The 15747-nt window shown below is 42.0% G+C and overlaps 1 protein-coding gene across 8 annotated transcripts in view; it reads left to right on the forward strand.

Annotated features, from left to right (window-relative positions):
• The window catches only part of HECW1 (HECT, C2 and WW domain containing E3 ubiquitin protein ligase 1), a 329622-nt gene that overhangs the window by 127039 nt on the left and 186836 nt on the right, over positions 1–15747 (forward strand). The gene's annotated exons all lie outside the window — the stretch shown is intronic.

Consider the following 15747-nt stretch of genomic DNA (forward strand, 5'->3'; position numbering starts at 1 on the left):
GAATCTGGACACAGAATATAGCAATGCAGACAGAGATATTGCTGCACTGTTGGAAAAAAGGTAGGTGAACACCAATCCCACTGGTCCCTATGATATAGTCTGATAAAGTGTGTCTGATATGATGGTATCTGTGGCTGGGCTGCTAGCAGCCACTAAAGACTGCCAAATGGCAACAGGAACTCCCCCATTCTTTCCTGGAGTTGTGGCTAGTGCCATATTCCAAACTGGGAAGTGCACATTTAATAAAAAGCACACTTCCGGTGTCCAGTTTCAAATGAATGTGCTTTTTAAAAGTGAACAGTAATTTTAAAAGGCTGTTAGGTTGGAGGGAATGTCTGTTTCAAAAACTATCTGTTGCCTAAGAAAATAGAGCATCACACAGATTTATGCCTTTTGCATGATATCATAAATTACAGTGTAGAATAGAATAGAATAGAATAGAATAGAATAGAATAGAATAGAATAGAATAGAATAGAATACTTTATTGGCCAAGTGTGATTGGACACACAAGGAATTTGTCTTGGTGTAAATACTCTCAGTATACTTAAAAGAAAAGATACATTCATTAAGAATCAAGAATCATAACATATAACACTTAATGATAGTCATAGGATACAATCAGCAATCAAATCATACTAGGAAACAGTCAATATAAATCATAAGGGTACAAGCGACAAAGTTACAGTCCTACAATCGCAAGTGGGAGGGGATGGGTGATAAGGAGTGATGAGAAGATTAGCAGTAATAGTAGTGCAGACTTTGTAATAGTTGAACAGTGTTGAGGGAATTATTTGTTTAGCAGAGTGATGGCTTTCAGGAAAAAAACTGTTCTTGTATCTAGTTGTTCTTCTGTGCAGTGCTTTATAGCATCTTTTTGAGGGAAGGAGTTGAAACAGTTTATGTCTGGGATGTGAGGGGTCTGTAAATATTCTCCCTCAAGCCGCTTGGAGCATCCAGAGAGTGGGAGGTGCTTCTGAGTCCTCTTCTCACAGGCTGAGCTTCAATTGAGGAATGCTCCGCCCCCTCACGTGGCTCCATGCAGCGTTCCCCAGTTTTTGCTCAGCCTCTGAGAAAGCAGGCTGTTTTGCAGAAGGCTCCTTGGCTGATCCAGGTTTCTTCTCTCCTCATTTCATCTTTCTATAAGAAATCAGGTTTGCTTTGCTTCCTAGCCCCTGTGCAAAGGGTATTGATCCAGGGGGAGGTTTTTCCCTCACCCCTAGGGGCTTGAGCAGGCGGGATCGCAGTGTTTCGGCGCCCCCCCCACTGCCAGTTCAGTCTCTGCCTCCGCGCCGCCTCAGCGGCTTGTTAAATCTTCGCCCGAGGGCGACGCTGGTTTTCCCTCCACCGGAACGCCGACGTTAAGGGAAGGGCTAAATTCCTCCTTACAGCCCTCTAGGCACGCTGAGCACGCCGGAGGAGCCCTCCCTTCCATCCCAAGAGGCCCCGACGATAGCTCAGCTCGCGGCCTCCATCTTGGCGCCGCCTCATGGTCGGGCGCCCTTTTTGTCTTTATTCTTGCTTGCTGCGATTGACTCTGCTCCCTTCTGACCCCTGGGTCTCGAGCTCTATTTTAGGGTGCCATTCTGACCAACCTGGTCTGGCACATTGTTGGCTTCCCGCAGCTCCACTTGGGGTGAAGTCCAGCAGTCCCCACCCCCTTCAGTCTTCGTCTGGAGGTCTACTGCTAAGCCTCTCTGTTCCAGGCCTCAGGCGTTCATTTGGCAAATTCGGTCATTACTTTAGCCAACCTTTGTTTTCCGGCTGCATAGTGGTACAGTCCAATTAATTAACCTTTTTATCAAAAAAAAAAAAGGAAAGAAGAAAGAATCTAGTGATTAATCTTCAATCATATCTACTATCAGATAAGAAAGATTTTTATATAAATATATATATATATAGATAGATAGATAGATAGATAGATAGATATAGATATAGATATTATTATTATTAATAATAATAATAATAATAATATCATATATATCAATACCTTTTGTATATTTATATCCTTTGACTGTCTTCAAGTAATTCCCTCTGGCTTCATAGTTCATACTAAATTCCAAAAGGGGGTGCGGGCCAGCTTGGAGATCACCCAGCCTTGGTCGTAGGCCGAATTCTAGGCGAGCCAACCGCCTCTAGTGAACTTATACACTTTCATTTATTAAAATGGCAGATGACAATTCCTCTAAACGCCCTTCTTTGAAGGCTAAATCAAAGTCTTACCACTTGTGCAGGCAGGCTACGGAACCTTCCAAGGCCTCTCAGCGAGACGCCTTAAGGCGTCATAAGGCCTTGGAAAAGGAGTTTGATAGGAGTTCCAGGCAGTCACCACAGGTGCCTCCAGCCTCCACTTCTACTCAACTCCCCCCTCTAGACCTTTTTCCCAATCCAGGCGCAGCTCCCCTCAGGGTCATCAGGCCCCGGGACCACCGACCAGATGGACTCCTGAAGCCACCTTCACGCCTACGGCTGCTGGTCTGCGCCAAGAGGATCCCTCCACAATGGAGGTTCCAGCTCACATCAAAGCTTGGATGGAACTGGCTATCCGCCAAGGTATTGCGGAGGGGCTGCAACAGATGTCCAGACCCGGCTCCTCCCCAAGAGCCCCCAGACATGAGTCTCTGTCCATCAGGTCCCTTCCAGGATCGGATCCTCCTATTGGTCAGGTACTCTTACAGAGGGATAGCCCTCTTCTGGAAAGGGACCAGGAGGAGGAGGAAGGGGCCCTTGACTATCCCAGGGAAGAGGAAGAAAAATCCTGGATGGGATCTTCCCGCTACAGCGAGCCCCTCCTAGAGGGAGAACTGACCAGAGGGGGAGATGTCGGAGGATGAGGGCCTTTCCCCTGACCAACCCCCACTCGTGGGTCTGTTCAAGCCTCACATGTTTAAATCCCTTTTGTTTAAAGCCAAAAACGTTTCTGGCCTACTTCCTCAGTCTCCCTCCACCCCCCTCCACTTTGGAGGCCCCAGAGGACTCCATATTCAAGCAGTCCGTGGTGGAGGCCGAGGTCATTCCGGACCCACCCATTTTCTCAGACCTTGTGGCGAAGCAGCTGGCTTCCACCAGGGTCCCCTGGTGCCTTCCAGTCAGGATAAGAGATTCTTCAATCTCGACCCGGACTTTGCTAACCTACTGGACATCCCCGAGGACGAGCCATCCATCTGGCTCTACGAAGCTTCCTCCCTCAGGTGCACAAACGTCATGTCCTCATCCTCATGGACAACGTCACGGCCAAGGCTCATATCAACAGGCAAGGGGGCACCCAGTCTATTCAGTTGATGAGGGAGGCCGAACGTCTCTGTCATTGGGCAGAGTCCAACCTCCTCTCGTTAAGAGCAGACCATATTTCTGGAGTCTCCAACATCCAGGCAGATTGGCTGAGCAGGGCCACGGTGGACCAGGCAGAATGGCGCCTCCACCCATCCCTGTTCAGGGAGGCGTCCAGAATCTTCGGTCTACCGGTGGTGGACCTTTTTGCATCCCCGTCCAACGCGCAACTTCCCAGGTTCTTTTCCAGGTACCCGTCTCCTGGGTCGGAGAACCACAACATGCTACGCTGCCCCTGGCCCCCAGGGCTCCTGCACGCCTCCCCCCCAGCCTTAGTGCCCAGAGTGATCCGGAAACTCATTCTCGAGAAGGCGGACCTGCTGCTGGTAGCCCCCTATTGACCCAGGCGCCCGTGGTTTGCGCATCTCCGCAACCTCTCAGCGGCACCCCCCCTGGAGAATCCCTCCGGACAGGATCTCCCTTTCTCAGGGGCCCCTTCTTCATCTGGACCCTCAATGGCTCCAGTTAGCCGTTTGGAGGTTGAGCGGAACCGTTTAAAGAAGTTCTCCAGTAAGGTAATTGACACCATCCTGGCTGCCAGACAGCCCTCAACCACTCGGATTTATGATGCCACTTGGAATGGCTTCTGCAAGTGGTGTCATAAGTCCCAAGTCAACCCCCTCTCCCCCTCTTTTGCCCAGGTTCTGGATTTCCTCCAGGAGGGCCTGCTCAAGGGGCTTTCTCCTAACACCCTGAGGCGGCAAGTCGCAGCCCTGTCAACTGTTGTCTCTTGTGACAGCTTCGGTTCCCTCTCCCACCACCCTTGGGTCAGGGCCTTCCTCAGGGGTGCCACCAACCTGTGCCCTCCGACCGTCCACAGATACCCTACCTGGGACCTCAACAAGGTCCTCGTCTCGCTCACAAGACCCCTGTTTGAACCCCTAAGGGAGTCCTCCCTTCAATTTTTAATGTTTAAGGTAGTTTTTCTGGTGGCCATTACATCCGCACGGCGAGTTTCAGAGATCGCAGCCTTGTTGGTCAGGAAGGACCTCTGCGTGTTCCACGCCGACCGGGTGGTCTTCCGTCCCGACCCCACTTTCCTGCCCAAGATCAACTCACCCTTCCACAGGTCCCAGGAATTGGTCCTACCAAACTTTTGCCCCAGACCTCGAGGGACAGGGAAGTTCTTTGGCACACTTTAGACGTGAAGGACGGCTCATGTTGCGCATTTACATCAGCGCACCCAACCTCTGAGAAGATCGGAATCCCTTTTCCTTTCCTTTCAGCCCAGGTCATTGGGGCTCAAGGTATCCCCCTCAACCATCAGCCGCTGGATTAGGGCAACTATCTCCAAATGTTACCTATCACAATCCCTCCCCGCACCCAGTGGAATCATAGCTCATTCCACTAGGGCAGCTACTTCAGCGGCCTGGGCCACCCAAGCTCCAATCGCTGACATTTGCCGGCCGGCCACCTGGGCCTCCCCGTCTCCTTTCATTAGGCATTACAAGATAGACGTATATGCCTCAGCGGAGGCCTCGTTTGGCCGACGAGTCCTACAGAGGGTCATCAGTGACCCGGAGGGGCTTCCGGCCCAGACAGAGTCCTTCCCGTAGGACTGCCAAGCTTTGGTATGTCCCACTCTCTGGATGCTCCGAGTGGCTCGAAGGAGAATGGGCGTTGGTTCTTACCTGATACGCCCCTTCTCGGCGAGCCGTGAGGAGCATCCAGCCCCACCCTAATTTCTCCGTCTGGTGGGGGAACTTGTTTCAGCCAAGGATCCACTAGTGTCGCTAGGATGAGCACATAGTCTTTCCTTCTCGTCCTCGCAAAAACTGGGGAACGCTGCATGGAGCCACCTGAGGGGGCGGAGCATTCCTCAATTGAAGCTCAGCCTGTGAGAAGAGGACTCAGAAGCACCTCCCACTCTCTGGATGCTCCTCGCGGCTCTCCGAGAAGGGGCGTATCAGGTAAGAACCAACACCCATTTTCACAACCCTCTTTTTGACTCATGCAGTATGCAGATTTGAAAGGCAGGTGGGTAGTAATTGTTTTTTCTGCAGTCTTAATTATCCTCTGAAGTCTGTGTCTGCCTTGTTGGGTTGCAGAACCAAACCAGACAGTTATAGAGGTGCAGATAATAGTTCCTCTGTAGAACTGTATCAGCAGCTCCTTGGGCAGTTTGAGCTTTTTGAGTTGGCACAGAAAGAGCATTCTTTGTTGTGCTTTTTTGATGACGTTTTTGATGTTAGGTGTCCATTTTAGGTCATGTGATATAGTAAATTGGTAATAAAAGAGTTCACTGGTAGCTTAGTTTTTGTTCTTGACTGAGCAGACACTTCTATCTTGAAATGTTTTTGCAATTCCTCACAGTTAATGGAAGAAAACTTCACTGAACTTATTGCGGCTGATTTTTGAATAGAAATGTTTGATATTGTAAATGTAAACTATTAACAAGGAAATAAGCATTATTGAGCACAAAAGGAATTACTTCCTCTGTAGAGAATTATACTATAAAGTTGGTACTTGGGTAAAATAAGCTTTTTAAATAAACTAGATAATTTGTGATTTGATGGGTTACTCTTTCAGAGTTAGTTCCTTGCCTGAACAGAGAAAGAAAATGAAATAAAAGCAGTAGCAATGGGAGTGATTTCTGGTTTCCTGCTGCTTTTCCCACTGACACTCCCAGAAGCTATTAAGAAGCATGAGAAATCTCTCCTCCCCTTCTCAACTGATCTTCAGATCTGTTATTTTGCTGAGAGGAGAGGGTATAAAGGGACCCATGGACAATTAGGAAAACTGCATCACTTGTCTCTATTCTTGTGTGTACCCAAGGGTGCTTTCCCTCCAGGCAAGCACCCTCCAGGCAAGAAGAGCTCACCTTTAACTGATGGTGCCTCCCAGCCTGCCCTATCTCACATGCAGGCATCCAAGTCACTTCCCCATGCTTTCCTCTTTGTCCACTGCTGTAAGGGGATTTCAGACTGTATTTGAAAGTAGCCAATTCAACTGTATTCAACTGTCAGGCCTTTATGCCAATTGATTTAGTGCAGGGGTCAAAGGAAGGTAGGAAAGAGGACAGAGATTTGCCCTCCCCCATCTTATTTATTTATTTATTTGATTTGTCAATCGCTTACAAGATAATAGGTATAAGTATAAACATAAGAATACAGGAAATAGGTACGAATAAATGGAGACAATAGGACAGGGATCGTAGGCACAATGCACGCCCTTGGTAGACCTCTTAGGAATGGGGTGAGGTCAATAGTGGATAGTATGAGGTTAAAGGAGGTTTGAGGATGTGACAACAGAGTCAGGTAATGCATTCCAGACATTGATCACTCTGTTGCTGACGTCATTTGTTTCTGCAATCAAATTTGAAGTGGTTTACATTGGGTTTGTATCTGTTGTGTGCTCTTGTATTGTAAATTCAACGGCGTCTCCTAAATTCAGCTACCTGCTTGCAATGCACCCCAGTGGTCAAGTAGTGAATTTCAACGGCATCTCCTAAATTCAGCTACCCGCTTGCAGTGCATCCTAGTGGAAAAAAGGGGAAATTGCACAGAAAACTGCTAAATTTTTCCAAAATTCACCTTTTGCCAATTTAGCTTCTTCAGCCATGAGAGATGTCTCTGATGTGCAAGCAGACTCGAACCCTTCACTCAACCTTGACACAAATGTGGAGCTTGGTGCCCAAAGCCCAGAATCGGATGTCCAAAAGTCAGAAGAGGCAAGGGTACCTCAGAAAGCCTACGACTTAAGACAGCAAAGAAAGCCTACCGAGGCCATACCCTTATACCACGTAATCAATTAATTTTTGGGAAGTTAATTCAAAAGGCATGATGGCATTGAAGCAGCCACAAATTTCACAAATTTCATTCCCAGAGGAGTCATGGCTTCCAATATTCTGCAAAATTAGTCCATTTGAGTTATTTTTATTTAATATTGAATTGCCCTATTGAAGGTTATAAACAAACAGACACGAGTTTTAGTAGTACATAGATAAAACAATGGGTACAAAATGAAGCAAAGTGTTCAGTTCTTATTAATTATTATTGCTAGATTAAGATCATGCCAAGATTGCACAATCCTTTACAAAGAAATAAATCAGGGTTCTACAAATAATCTTGAATCACTCCAGGAGCTAAATAATCTGATACAATTCCTGCATCTGCCATATGGTTTGGAAAAAAATGCACCTATTATCTCAGAAAAGATTCTTCTAATATAAAACAATTCAGTTCCTCCCTCTTTCATGGGGCATGTGCTTCTGCTATTCTTTAACTGAGAAATTTATCAGTCAGTACCCTACTGTTGTTACAATTATTTCCTTTTATGCTTAATGGAAAGTATTGCAATGCTGCCAGCAGAGATTTTTTAAAGCCCTTCTGCCCTAGGCAGAAGGTATCCAATAGAAGATCCAAAGAGGTTCCTTGTCCAAACATTTTCACTATCTCCACTCTAGAGGAAGTTAACCTTGGGCCGCCATTAAGCATGGGAGAGAGAGGAAGCCTCCTCGCTGATGGACCGTAGATCGTGTCACTCTGCGGCTATGGTCCGTGCTCTTTCGTTAGAGAGCCCCGATTATTACAATTAGGGGCTGAAGCTGCCTTGGAGGGGTGGCGGAGTAAGGGGAAGCCGCAAGCCAGGTTGAGGGGAGCCGCATCGCCCCCCGGGCTTGGTCTTTTTTCCCCCGAAGACAACTGCAGTGGTGGTTTAAAATGGCCACCCTGAAGAGGAGGACTCAGCTGGATTAAGATTTCTGCAGGAGGGAAGAAAGAGGTGGATAACATCTGAACCGGGACAACTGGGCAATACAACTAAACAAAAGTACCCTGGGATTAAGGTAACATGGAATTTTTAAGAAAAGAAAAGTGAGTGGCGAAATTACAAAGGGACAGGGGGAAAAAGAGAAAATATTTTTGACAGCTAAACGGGGCTTCAAAACGGGAAAGGAAGAAGACGGAACTAAAGATTTAACTAAATTGGACTAAAATATTTTGGGAATAAACAGGCATAAAATAAAGCTGGATTTAAGATTGTCAAATAATAATAATAATAAAGTTTACAAATTGGAGACTGGACTGTGCTGGAATATTGAAGTTCGAAAAACCTTAAATAAAAAAATAGGGGGGAAAGGTGAAGACTTTGTATAATGGGGAATGCCACCTTTTGATAAAAACTTGAGCTCAAACAAAAGAGAAAGCATCCTGTTTCTGAATGAACTTGTGTGGATATAACATTAAAGAAATATTGAAACAAAGTAAGAATCTTAGAAAGTGAAAGCAGAACCTAGAATAAAGAAAAAAGCAAGGAAAGACTGACTGTGGGATTGATTGATGTTTTTGGTATAGACCCTTGGCTGGAATAACTGAGAACTTTAGAAAATTGAAAGAAGAAAGAAGGAAAGTAAAAGTGTTGTGGTTTTTTTGTGGACTTTAACGATCATAAAATATAAGAGTGTGTAATGATGGTATCTCTTTGGGAATTAAAAATGGAACTTAAAAATATGAGAGAATTACTACAGGGAAGAGGCGAATCACTTTGCTCTGTGCTAGAAAAAATGGAAATGGCGATTGAAGAACAAGAAGAAAGAGCTTCAGAGGAGGAGGAGGCGATTCAAGGAGAAGACATTTTAAATAGACAATTAACACAAAGAACACTACAAAGAAGTGGGTAAAGAAGGAAGGTTAAAAAGTTGAGATTTAAGAAGGCAATTAAAAGAGGGAATACCTGTGAAGTCAGGAAAAGCAGGAAGACACAGCAGAAAAGGAGAAAGGAAGATATTAAGAAAGAGAGGGATATAAATTGGAATGAGAAAAGATATGAGGAAAAGAGGGAGAGGAGAAGCAGTAAGAAACAGGTGCATGAAATAAAGATGTACGGAAATAGTAAAATGTTGAAAAATTGTTTTTTTCAGAGATAATGGTTGATGAATTAAAAGGGATTCTGCAGGGTGACAAGGGGTAATAAGAATATTTCTGCAATTATAAATATTTAGAAAGTAGGGTAATATAGATACTGATAGCTCTTATTAAAAATCAAGGGGGGAAAATATGCTGAGGAATCCAAATGAAAAGATGTAATGATTATTATTATAACTTCTTAAAAATAATGGTTTATTGGGAATCAAGATGAGGGAATAAAAGTATATTTTAACCATTAAGGTGTCACACTCAAAACAGTAAAAGGGGGGAAACCTATACTTGTTTTTTTTTAATGTTAAAATTTGTATTAATCTAGAATTTATAAAAAGAATGTGTAATTGAAAGGGAATATGACAGACTAAAGAACCAACTAAATAAGATAATATAGACTATTAAAAGCAAGGAGAGACATTGGTAACTATTACTATTATTATTATTATTATTATTATTATTCAAACACATATTGTTTACCTTTATTTTTAAAATAAAGGATTTATTTTTAAAATATTAAAGGATTATATTTGAAATAATTGAAATGAAACAAAAAGATGTTTCGATTGAGATTAATGAAAGAGGCTAGAATTAATGTGTTTGTTTCTCTCCTAACTGAAAATTTGGAACGGAAAAGGTAATAATAGAATTAAGTATGCATATATGAATGTGTAATTGCTGTCATATTTGTATATGTAAAGGTGATGACCCGGAAATATGTTGTCCACTAAAAAGAGATTTTGTTTTTAATGTGAAAAACTGAATAAAATTTGTTAAAAAAAAAAAGAATGGGAGAGAGATTAACCTTTTTCTCACCAAGAATCATCCTGAATTCCCCCCCCACCCCCACCCTTTATATTTGCAATTCTTGTTTTCCAATCTTTCTATAATCCTTAGTCTTAACACTACCTATTTTTTGTTGTTGGTTTCTTTTCTGAATCTTAGAAAGTGTTTGATCAGAACATTTCCACCATATTCAAATTTGCATTCACAATTAGATTGAAAACTGGCCCTGCTCTGCTCTCCTTTTGTTTCTTTGCCTGGCTCTTCTGTATCTTGCCTGTATGTTGTTGGGAATAACACATAATATTGTAGTCTGAACAATTTTGTTGGTTTTTTAAAAATCGAATTTTCTTCCTGTCAGCTCTCTCCATCATGACATTTTATATATTTTTTTTGCTCTTTTCAATATAGCTGCCAGGCTGCACTAATCGTCATACGCCAAACTTTGGAACAATGTAATTAGTGGAGAAGTTGAATTCCCCATCTTCAGTAAATAGCCATTTATTTATGATGGATGGATGGATAGATGAGAGAAAGAATTTGGACAACATCTAGATTTAAAGCAGTCTCTGGTTGCAGAAAAAAAATCTTTGTGGGACCCTTTGAAATATATGACAAAGTATTTATTTTTGATATCCTAGGGGATAAGGGAGGGACTTCTACTGTCCATTTCAAATCTTATTTTGTTTGTCCTTGAAAATCTGTAATAGTATCAAAGGATCTCTTTAGCACTTTGCCTGAAATCAGGATTGAATAGATGGAAGGATTATGTGCATAATTCTCATTTAGAACATTCAAAATCATCCTCATTTGGAACATTCTATTTCTGTCACACTCTTTTAGAAATTACAGTGATATATAAGCAGTTCTTGAGTTTTCACTCCTTATTCAGTGACCATCCACAATTAAAACGACATTGAACAAGGGGGAACTTCTTCATGACTGATCTGTGAAGTTGAGGCTGATCATGATTTATAGTACCCCTCTGCATCTTGCAGCCTCTATGGCCTACCCACATTCCTAACACCTATCTGTATTTCCTAGCAGCTGTCCACGGCCTTAATTGGCACATCTACACTATCTAGTGCAGGGGTGTCAAATTCACATTGTCACATGACGAATTGGGACTTTCCCCCCTTCGCTAAACTAGGTGTAGGCATGGCCAGTGCATGACGCATCCACCCCATGGGAGTTTGACAGCCCTGATCTAGCAGCTCTGTCTCAATGGCCATTGTAACCCAAGGACTAGTTTAGTTTACTTTATTTTATTGTCATTGCACCTCATACAACAAAATCAAACACCATCTTCAGTGCACATCATGACCATGACCATGAAAATAAACACAAACACACATCCTTCACACATTGAACTGGAAACCCCTTATACTACACCAATGCTGCACTCTGCAGCAGAATTCAAAAGAGCTACTGCCCTGGGATAGAAGCTGTTTTTCAGCCTATTTATTTAGTCCTATTTACAGGACTATCTGTATTTAATAGTTTCTCATTATTTTACACTAAAAATTATAATTCCAAACATCTGTAATACTATTGTCAAAGCATCATCCCAACCTGTTAGAAGATATATATATATATATATATATATATATATATATATATATATATATATATATATATATATATATATATATATATATACACACACACACACACACACACACACACACACACACACACAAAGTGACTTGGGTAATTGTGTTTTAAAGGATCTTTCAAACATACTACAGTGGTTTGTTGTTGTTGTTTTGTAAAAGAGAAAAGAAACTGAATCTCACTAATTTTAACTTGCCTATTTGTAGATAAACTTTGTTTCTATTACAGTTTTGCTAACCTAAACTCTGTAGTTTCTCCCATTGTCAAAAGTTACCTATTATTTATATTTAAAATTAGTAAAATTACTCTTGACTAAAGTTTGCATTTTCTTTTCAATTTTTTAATATTTCTCAATAAACAATTTAAAGTTCCAATTATAATTGCCGAAATGTATCATATAGAATGCACATTCCCTCTCTATCCATTGTATCTCCTCATCTTAGTTACATTTTCTACCTCACTTCAAAATTTGCATAACTTGCATATAGATAATATTTAGGACATATTTTATTCATATTGGGTATATTTTCCTGTGGCTGCAAATTGCAGAACAAGATCAAAACACATTGTCTTTCAGAGGAACTTATTCACCATTCCTGATTTTTTAATGAAGAATTATATACTTCATATACTATTTTTCCTTAGAATACAAACTGCTGTTACTAAGATGCTATTAAGCTTTAAGTATTTAGTAAGCCCATCAGTTTATAGCTGTATATTACTACTGTAGTTTCAGAAAATTTAATAGATTACATTTTTTTTGTATGCAGAATATTTACATACTAAGTAACAAGCTACTGTACTGAATTGTCATTCCAATTCTAAATAGAGCTGTATAAGCTATTTTGATATTACCAGCTTTTTATTATGGTTTATAAGTCAGTAAAGCTGTGGCAACTAAACTGTTAAAATTGCTATGAAGAAAACAAATTCTTTCAAGTCAGATCTGGCCCCTAGCAACTATATGAAGAAATCCACATTGTTATCTAGATCAGTGGTTGCCAACCAGTGGGCCACGAGAAAATTTTGGTGGGCTGCAGGGGTGATACTGGCAGTGGATGGACTGATGTGTACAGGGAGGGAGGGTAATGCATGGGAGATCACGGCATCGGAGCCCTTCCTGGGTGTTCCCTGGCCTGCGAGGGGGTAGGGGGTGGGGAGAAAGGAATCTCTGAACTGGTGCTGGGTGATGGGAATCTTATGTCCAGAGACCAATGAGCCATGTGCTGAAGCCCAGATGGCTGGCGGGGAGGTGGGGCAATCCTGCAGTTTCCCTAGCCAGGGGTGGCCAACCTTTTGGACCTCAGGCACCACCAAACTCATAATTTTAAATCCCGCAGACCACTAATATGAATCCAGCATGCCGCTTGCTGAAGCACCTGGACTCCGACTGTTGGGATGGGGGTCCTTCAGGCACTTAGCTTGGCTGCCTGTTTCTGCAACCTTAAATACTCAAAGAGTCATTTGGACCTATTTCCCACAGAAAACAAAACACCGGGATCCCTCATCTCTCTCTCCCTCCCTCCCTCCCCCTTCCCACTGCGCATGTGAGTGCTTCTGGTGAAAGAGAAGAGAAGCTCCTGTGAGGAGGGGGTCAATCCTCCCGCTCGCAACATCTTCAACTGAGGGCATCGCTGGCAGCTGCTTCCTGCAGCTCGGGAGGTCTACGCTCTTCCCGCTGCTGCTCATCCTCCTCGATGCACTGAGGCAGGAGGCAGCAGCCACGACACAGGTTTGCTAGGGAGATTGCAGGATTGCCCCACCTCCCCACCAGCCATCTGGTCTTCAGCACACTAGCTCAATATCCATGCTTCGCTATGAAACTATGTGCTCAGGTTTAGTTTTGGGGAAGGAAAATAAAGGGGAAAAAATTCTGCCTCTGCCTACCAGCATCCATCAGTAATCAACTGGCTCTAGTGCCCTGTCAATGTGGAGAGATTTGAACGCTGTTTGCTGTGTGAACAAGAAGGAGACAGCAAGGAGTCTGGGCTTGACGTATCTCAACTGTTCTGCACTAAAGCTGCTTGGTGCTGTGAAACTGAATCTGAAACTCCTCTCCTCTGCTTGTGTTTTGCATTTGGAACAGATTTCTTTTCAGGTGGGGAGGGGGAGTAGAACTCCTTAGAATCAGAGTGTGTTAATAATAATATACGAAATAGTAATGCTCTGATTGTCATTTCGAAAAATCCTTTCTCAGTGAGCACCTAGAAGCCAAGAGGAACATACGTACTAAATTTCAAGTTTGTAGGCTTTACAGTTCTAGAGATTTTGTGATGATGCTTGAGTGGTATTTTGCTTTTATATAGAGAGATTATTACTATAAGCATCATAATACAAGTACAAGTAATCCCTGACTTACAACTTAGTGACCATTCAAATTTACAAACATACTAAAAATAGTGATATGACCATTTTTCACACTTATGATTGTTACAGCATCTCCATAGTCAGGTGATCGAAATTCAGACCCTTGGCAACTGACTCTATTTTTTTATTTATTTGGAAAAGATATATGGCTGCCTTGCTCACTCTAGGCGGCCTACAGGAAATTTATGATGGTTGCAATATCTTGGAATCATATTATTACCTTTGGTTACTAACTGCCATGATTCATTTAACAACTGTGGCAAGAAAAGCAGGGCAAAATTCATTTAACAAATGTCTCACTTAGCAACAGAAAGTATAATCATATTAAATTGCTTTGTAAACAAGTTAATGTGGATTTTTTTAGAAAAAAGGTAAGGGAAATGATGCTGAAAAACAAGACCTGCTGTTATAAAACACAATTGAACTTAATGCAAAAGTCTGAACAATTTTCTGTTGGTTAGTATGAATCACATGTTTCAAAAGCCATCCAAAGGCCTTTTTCAAAAGCCATCCATCATAAATGTGAGTCAGTTGCCATGTGTCTGAACTTTGATTACATGACTATGGAAATGCTGCAATGATCATAAATATAAAATTACACATAAGCAGAACAGTGATGGAATTCAAAAAAATTTACTACCAGTTCTGTGGGCGTGGCTTGGTAGGCGTGGCAGGGGAAGGATACTGTAAAATCTCCAGTCAGAGGTGGTATTTTCCAATTCTCCAAACTACTCAAAATTTCTGCTACCGGTTCTCCAGAACTGGTCAGAACCTGCTGAATACCACTTCTGAAACAAAACCTATTTTGTGCTGAGCAAGAGTAAGAAATATGAAGTCAGGTCTACTTTTTTTGGAAATTGTTTCCTAACTTTGAATATTTACTATATTTTTATCTAATTATCTCTAACTCTCTAGCCCCATTTATATACCTTCTCAAATTAGCTTGAGTATCAAAAGACAAAAGTCTTCGACTTACAACAGTTCATTTAGTGACCATTCAAAGTTACAATAACACTGAAAAAATAACTTATGATTGTTTTTCATACTTAAAATCATTGCAGCGTTTCCATTGTCACATGACCAAAATTTGGATGCTGGGCAACTGGTTCATATTTATGATTGCAGTATCCTGGGGTAATGTGATCATCTTTTGCAACCTTCTGACAAGCAAAGTCAATGGAGTAGCCAGATTCACTTAACAACCCTGTTACTAAATTTATAATTGCAGTGATTTTCTTAAAAACTGTGGCAAGAAATGTAATAAAATGGGGCAAAATCCACTTAACAATTGACTCTTAGCAACAAATTTTGAGCTTAATAGTGGTCATAAGTCAAGGATTATGTCAGGTCATAAAATATTTCTATGGTCGTTTTAGAGTTGCAAGCAGAAAGGAAGGGGCGAAAGGGGTTTGAAAGAGCAGTATGGCAGCTTGGAAATCGAAAATGCATTCCATACATAGTTTTTCAGAGATAGTAACTAGGTGACTGAAGTTTCTACCGGGCAAAAATCTAACTGGAGAACATGATTGATGACTCTTGGTTATGGATGTGTCTCGTTGGAGAAGATGAATTATGATACACCAGGGGTGGGCGAAAAAACCAGGGTCAAGGATAATAATGAATTATGTGTCTCAGAATCAGCTACACCATATTAACTCCCAATAAATCCTTTGAAGTTTTGGAAGTTTGGCTCGAGACTCATGATTGAATTGGGGTAACTGCTGGAATCCTGACAGACTACCTGTAGTTGGATTGTTTTTAAAAATAACTTTTTAATTAGATTCATTAAATTTTATT

This window comes from Pseudonaja textilis, chromosome Z, assembly GCF_049901715.1.
Source record: "Pseudonaja textilis isolate UNSWEBS1 chromosome Z, rPseTex1.2, whole genome shotgun sequence".
In the NCBI taxonomy this organism is placed as follows: Eukaryota; Metazoa; Chordata; class Lepidosauria; order Squamata; family Elapidae; genus Pseudonaja; species Pseudonaja textilis.